The 6,696-nt window shown below is 35.0% G+C and overlaps 1 protein-coding gene across 1 annotated transcript in view; it reads right to left on the reverse strand.

The window, feature by feature from the left end:
* LOC132724728 (protocadherin-7-like) overlaps positions 1-761 on the reverse strand; it is a 43,805-nt gene extending 43,044 nt beyond the window's left edge. Inside the window, exon 1 of the mRNA XM_060709669.1 lies at positions 622-761. The gene's annotated coding sequence lies outside the window, so the exon portion shown is untranslated. The remainder of the gene's footprint in view (positions 1-621) is intronic.
* Between the last annotated feature and the right edge of the window lie 5,935 nt (positions 762-6,696).

Raw genomic sequence — 6,696 nt, forward strand, 5'->3', positions numbered from 1 at the left:
TTCTTTCCAGAGTTCTCCATGGAATTAAATTCTTTGAACAATTTTTAAAGGTGACCACCAAAGGAACATTCCTGTGAAGTTTGGATGAAATTGGCTTAGTGGTTTATGAGGAGATGTCATTTAAAGTAAAAGTTTACGGACGGACGGACGCCGGACGGACGCCGGACGAAAAGCGATCACAAAAGCTCACCCTGTCACTCTGTGATAGGTGAGCTAAAAATAAGCCATTCTTTTACAAAATAAGCAAGAACTACAAATTCTTATTTGAATTAAATTGATAAAATCTATTCCTTACATACAATAACTTTGATATAAACAAGTTGATCCCAATGGTCTTGGATCGCTCACACAAGAAACCAGGCAACAGTACCATAATAAAATCAAAGTTCAACTTATTTCAAGCTTGTTAGCTCTACCAGCCAGCCATCTTGTTCAGCAGTCCAAATTGATTTTAGGTTAAACATTGTATTTTTGAAGAATTAGACCTGATGCCATTTTCTGTTACTTTTATAAAAATTTGCAAAATTGTTGAGAAAAAGAAGTTATCTGAAGTTTTTTTTCTTTTTTTTAGCTCTACCAGTTTTAGGAGCCTTTTTGTTCAGCCATTTGAAATAATTTTACCTATCTCTGCAAAGGATCTTTTGAGGATCATTCCTGTCTTGCATCATCAGATTTGTCCAATTGTTCCAAATCCTGCTGGCGGCATCTTATTCTACCATTGCAACAAGTGAATCTTTGCCTTCTGATCATCGTCTGCACTGTTTGCTTTTCAATGAGTACTCATTTTGTAATTTTCCCTACAAAAGAAATAATTATTTAGTCCAGTTCTAAAGGTGGAGCGTCCATTTAAATTTTAAGATATTTTGCATGGTTAGGGTTAACACAATAGTAAACCAAAGAAGATGACTGATCACAATATGCTCAGATATGCTCAGGTAAGTCAAAGAAACTAAACATCTTTTAGACAAAGGAAACATAAGAGTCAAGGAAAAAAACCAAAAAGTGAAGACATCACAGCAGAGAAAGTGGATGTTTTTTTCAAATCTTAGCTTTTTTTCTAAGTTCTTTGAGATACAAACTAGAACTGCAACTGTCATGGCATTAATACCCCCGCATACCACTTTGTCAGAATCAACAGTGGCCATTTAGAGCTCAAGGACAACCTCCCTGCCAAATCTGAGGTTACTAAGCCAGTACATTGCTAAGTTAAGTATTCTACATGCTTCAAATGTGAAAATGTCAAAATCAATACACTGCGGACAGACATTTGCAGGCATAAGCATTTGAGCAGACAAGCTTATTATAGTAAAAGTCCCTGTGACCTTGACCTTTGACACTGTCACCTAAAAATCAATAGGGTCATCTACTAGTCATAAACAACCTCAAGGTCCTTGTGACCTTGACCTTTGACCCAGTGCCTTCAAAATCAATAGGAGTCATTTAATGGTCATGATCAACCTCCATGCCAAATATAAAGACTGTTGGTCAAAGGTTTCTTAAGTTATTGGGCGGACAAACTTTTTGAAGTAAAGGTCCCTGTGACCTTGACCTTTGACCCAGTAACCTCAAAATCAAAAGGGGTCATCTACTAATCATGACTTACCTCCATGCAAAATATGAAGACTGTGGGTTAAAGGGATCTTATATTGGGCGGACAAGCTTTTTTATAGTGAAGATCCCTGTGACCTTGACCTCTGACCCAGTCAACTCATAGTCAATAGGGGTCATCTATTAATCATGGCTAACCTTCATGCCAAATATGAAGATTGTGGGTCAAAGGAATCTTATTGGGTGGACAAGCTTTTTTTAGTCAAGACCCCTGTGACCTTGACCTTTGACCTGGTGACCTCAAAATCAACAAGGGTCATCTACTTATCAAGACCCATCTCAATACAAAATATAAAGACTGTGGGTCAAAAGAATCTTAAGTTATTGGGCGGACAAGCTTTTTTAGTCTAGGCCCCTGTGACTTTTGACCCAGTGACCTCTCAAACAATAGGGGTCATTTAATGGCCATGGCCAACCTCTATGCCAAATATGAAGACTGTGGTCAAAGAAATCTTAAGTTATTGAGCAGACAAGCTTTTTTTAAGTCAAGGCCCTTGTGACCTTGACCTTTGACTTGGTGTCCTAAAAATCAATAGGGATCATCATTCTACAAATCATGACCAATCTAAATACCAAATATGAAGACTGTGGGTCAAAGAAATCTTAAATTATTGGGCAGACAAGGAAAATCTGATGGACGCCCCGTCTGGCCAAAATGGAATAAGGAGCCATTTCTTTTGTTGTTTTCTATTGTTTAATAGAGGGCCAATGGCCCCTTACTCTATTGTTAAGGAATTAACACTATTGTTCCCTTTTGTTCTGTTTACAGTTAGATGGCCCCCTATCCCTATTCAGCAGTGCGGGGGGACGGACGGACGGACAAGCTGATTCCAGTTTACCTACGTTAAGTTGTGCGGGGGTTTAATAAGCTGTCCGGTTAGCTCGATTCTAGGACGATGCAGGTCACTTTTGTTGTGACTGATCATGAAATCATTTCTATGGTTATTCGCACTGTACCTCTGCTCTGGCATGTACAGAAGTTTCAGTGCCTTGCAAAAGTGAAGGCAACTAGAACTGGTAAAACTGCTTGAACTGTGCTCTGGTAAATTCAATGTGAATTACTGCCATCATCCAGAGTAAAAACTACCAATACCACCACCACCGCTATAAATATTGAGTTATAATCTAAACTTGTGATCCTAAACATAAGCCACCAGACCTGTCTATAAAGCAAGCTATGCCTAAGAAAAAAAGATATTCTTTTCTAAGTTGCAAATAAGCAATTACCATGAACAAATAACCTCAGATACAAGTACAAGCCCAAATTTTGTTTGGACACCAGTATTTTGTTTTGGCTATTTACTATCAAAGTTTTAATGTCACCAGATGTCTTCATTGGTCAAGCAATCTGATACTGAAACTTTTTAAAATGATAATATCTTAATTAGTATAATGAATAATTTACTACCAATGTATACCGTATTTTCAAAGTGTACATTTTTTTATAAAAGTCATCTACAAAGCTATTTCAAGTAAAGAACCCCTCTTAACTAAGATAACTAACACATGTACAGTAATTGACAGCTTTGACTTGAATAAAAATGCCTCCCAAAATTGTTCAGAATCCATCAAAATCAAGAAAATTAGATGCCCAGTATTTGTAGGTCAGATCTGCAAAAATACAACATTTTTCTGACTTGTGCTTGGTTTTATTGTGTCGCCTCTACGGAATAGTGGCGACATATAGGGATCACTTCTCCGTCGTCTGTCTGTCCGTCACAAAACTTGTCCGGACTACTCCTCATAAACTACAGGTGCAATTTCATCCAAACTTTACAGGAATGATCAATACCAAGTCTAGTTGTGCATATTGTCAGCATTTTCCGGTTCAATGATTTTTGTCAGAGTTATGGCCCTTTAATAATTTTTAATTTTAAGTTAGTCCGGAATTCTTCTCATATACCACTAATGCAATTTCAATGAAACTTTACAGGATTGATCTGTAGCTCAAGTCCTTGCGCATATTGCACGGGTTTTCCGGTTTAATGATTTCTGGCTGAGTTATGGCCCTTTGATAAAAAGGTGTTTTTTTCTGTGTATTGCCAGATACACAAAAGCTTGTCCGGACTACTCCTCATAAACTACAGGTGCAATTTCATCCAAACTTTACAGGAATGATCAGTACCAAGTCTAGTTGTGCATATTGTCAGCATTTTCCGGTTCAATGATTTTTGTCAGAGTTATGGCCCTTTAATAATTTTTATTTTTAAAGTTTGTCTTGACTACTTCTCTTATACCACTAATGCAATTTCAATGAATCTTTACAGGATTGATCTGTAGCTCAAGTCCTTTTGCATATTGCACGGTTTTCTGGTTGAATGATTTTTGGCCGACTTATGGCCCTTTGATAAAAAGGTGTTTTTTTCTGTGTGTTGCCAGATACGCAAAAGCTTGTCCAGACTACTCCTCATAAACTACTGGTGCAATTTTATCCAAACTTTACAGGAATGATCAGTACCAAGTCTAGTTGTGCACTGTTCATCTGTCTGTCCGTCTGTCACAAACTTTGTCCCAACATTAAATTGGCCATCATGAGGCGACACATGTGATTACTGATCGCTCTTGTTTTATTTAGAAATTTGCAACAGAGAGTATTAAATTTACCAAAATACCCATGTGTGTCTAATGTCACTTCTCCCTAAAATTTGCAAGAGGGGAAGTTAGATAAAACTACATGTCTACAAATCAGTTAAGAAATTATTTAACAGTCAAACTGTTCAAAATATACAAATAGTGTTCAAGAAATGTATAAGTATTTTCAAAGTTCATTTGACATTTGATGTATTTCATGTACAAGTTTATTAATATAATTACTTTTACTGGGAGAACAATGGTTTAGCCAAATTCATATTGTCATTATATACTGCAATGCTTTCAACTCCTATATATTGCAACACATATTTTGATACAGTGATCAAAATCCATTAGAGCATGATACTTGTAACCTCGACATTGAGGGTTTGATTCCCAGGCGAGCAAACTAAAATTACTTAGCAGTGTTTTGAATAGACTTTAAATTGAAGTCGTGTGTATGCCGAGTGCTAAAAATTTTGGCACACAAAAGAACCAAGAAATTTTAGCTTCTGGAATTTTCTGTATCCAAAATCTAAAATGACTTATACTCTTCTAGTGGACTCACCCATATTGGCAACCAGTGGCGAGTATAAAGAAACTCAAATAAAAACACAATACAGTGATAAAGCAAATTAAATCAGTGATAGACAGTTGTTACTAAAATGGACTTCTTAGGGCAAAACTATTGAAAATTCAATATATGCACTGAGTCAATAGTGAACAGTGCAGACCATGATCAGCCTGCACAGATTGTCTTGGTGTCCACTATTTCAGTCACTGCAGGCATGGATGTATAAAAAGCTGAACATTCACTTTATTCCCTTATCAACCAAATATAGCATTAATAATTCGACACTTTATTTTCATATCTATTTGTTTAGATAGAATTTGAGTTTCTGATGTCTTTACAAATTAGATGAATTATTTTCTATAAAAATGCTTAATTGCTAATTAAAACCATAGCATAAATTAATCATCAAAGTAAGCATTATCAAATATCAGATATCCAGCTTTGCATCTTTGAACAATACTTTATTTTAAATCTCCATCATTTTTCTAAATACTTTGATGGGAAAATGGCTGACAGCTATAGGCTATAGGGTTGAACCTGATCTTCTAACTTCAGCAGAATCCAATCTTGATGCTCATATTGTTTGGTGCAATTGTTGACAATAAAATTGTTAATACCACCCTCAAGCAAAGTCGAAGGTGAAGATGCTTTAAAACTGTGCACAATAAACGTATACAATTTCAATCAAGACCATTTACAACTAACAACTATTTTCACAAGATTTGAAAGATAAGATACTTTGAGCAATCATCTCATGTGTTAAATTAAAACTATAAATGAACTACCTTGTAACTTTTAACGTCTCTAATGTCCAAATCTTCAAGAAATACATATGCTACCAAATATAAGTTTGGTGTAAAGTATAGGGTAATAAAGAATTATTTATACATGTATTCTGACTAATCAGACAGGAAACGAATAGTACATTGGTTTTAATCAATTAAAAATCTAATGTCATATTCTCCGATGATAAAAATAAATATCCAACAAACTTAAATTGTTATAACCAAACATTTAAATTACTTTATTTTATTAAATCCTTTGATAAAATGTGTGTTATAGTATTTAAAATGCAGTATTTTTTTGTTCTTTCATTTAAATAAATAAATAGGTTGATATTTACAACAACAAAGATATACTAAACTATACATGTATAGAGATGTGTGTGTGTAATGGGGGAAGGGGAGTTTAAATCACACTGGAATTTACAGCAGAGCAGAAAAAAATATAGAAGCATCATTAATCTAGAGGTGACCAATATAAATTTATAGAGCTAGAATATCCAATTTTTCTACAAAATCCTTCCACATTATGACAAAATCTGCTTTCCCTGCAGTCATAAAAGGGCAACCTGTAGAAATAGTGATCAAACACAGTAATTGGCTGGACAGTGCACCTTGAACATCTCAACACTGATAATTATTCAGGATCATATTATACATGAAACTTTCAATATTAAAAGATCAAAAGGGGACAGCCTGGGGTCAGGAGACAGGATACCTGGTAATTGATCTAGATTAGTCCCTAAATTTGACAGGGAACATTGAGAGAGTCCCTAATCTCTCTTGTCAGCGAGAAACTTACTCCTTTTCTCACTACCATATTGCTGCAGCCATTTTAATCATCTAGTCTGCCTCCATGATTGATCAGTTTAAAATGACTAGTAATTTACTTTAGTTGAACTATTGTCATTTCTTAGAGGTTCAAATTAAACATCAAAGAATATTTCCACAAAGAGATCTCTTTTGGTTTTAGTAAGTTTTCAAACTGTGTTATATCTTAAGGATTTATAAACCACTGCTGATGCAAGTCTAATCAAATACTGTACATCTAAAACCAAGTGTTGTTTGAGCTGAGGAACTTATCATAATACCATTTGAATTTATGATTAAAGAAAAAAACTTGATATAAATGAAAATGGGAACATCTGGTTAAAATGTGAT

This window comes from Ruditapes philippinarum, unplaced genomic scaffold, assembly GCF_026571515.1.
Source record: "Ruditapes philippinarum isolate M1 unplaced genomic scaffold, ASM2657151v2 ctg1068_1_1_1_1, whole genome shotgun sequence".
In the NCBI taxonomy this organism is placed as follows: domain Eukaryota; kingdom Metazoa; phylum Mollusca; class Bivalvia; order Venerida; family Veneridae; genus Ruditapes; species Ruditapes philippinarum.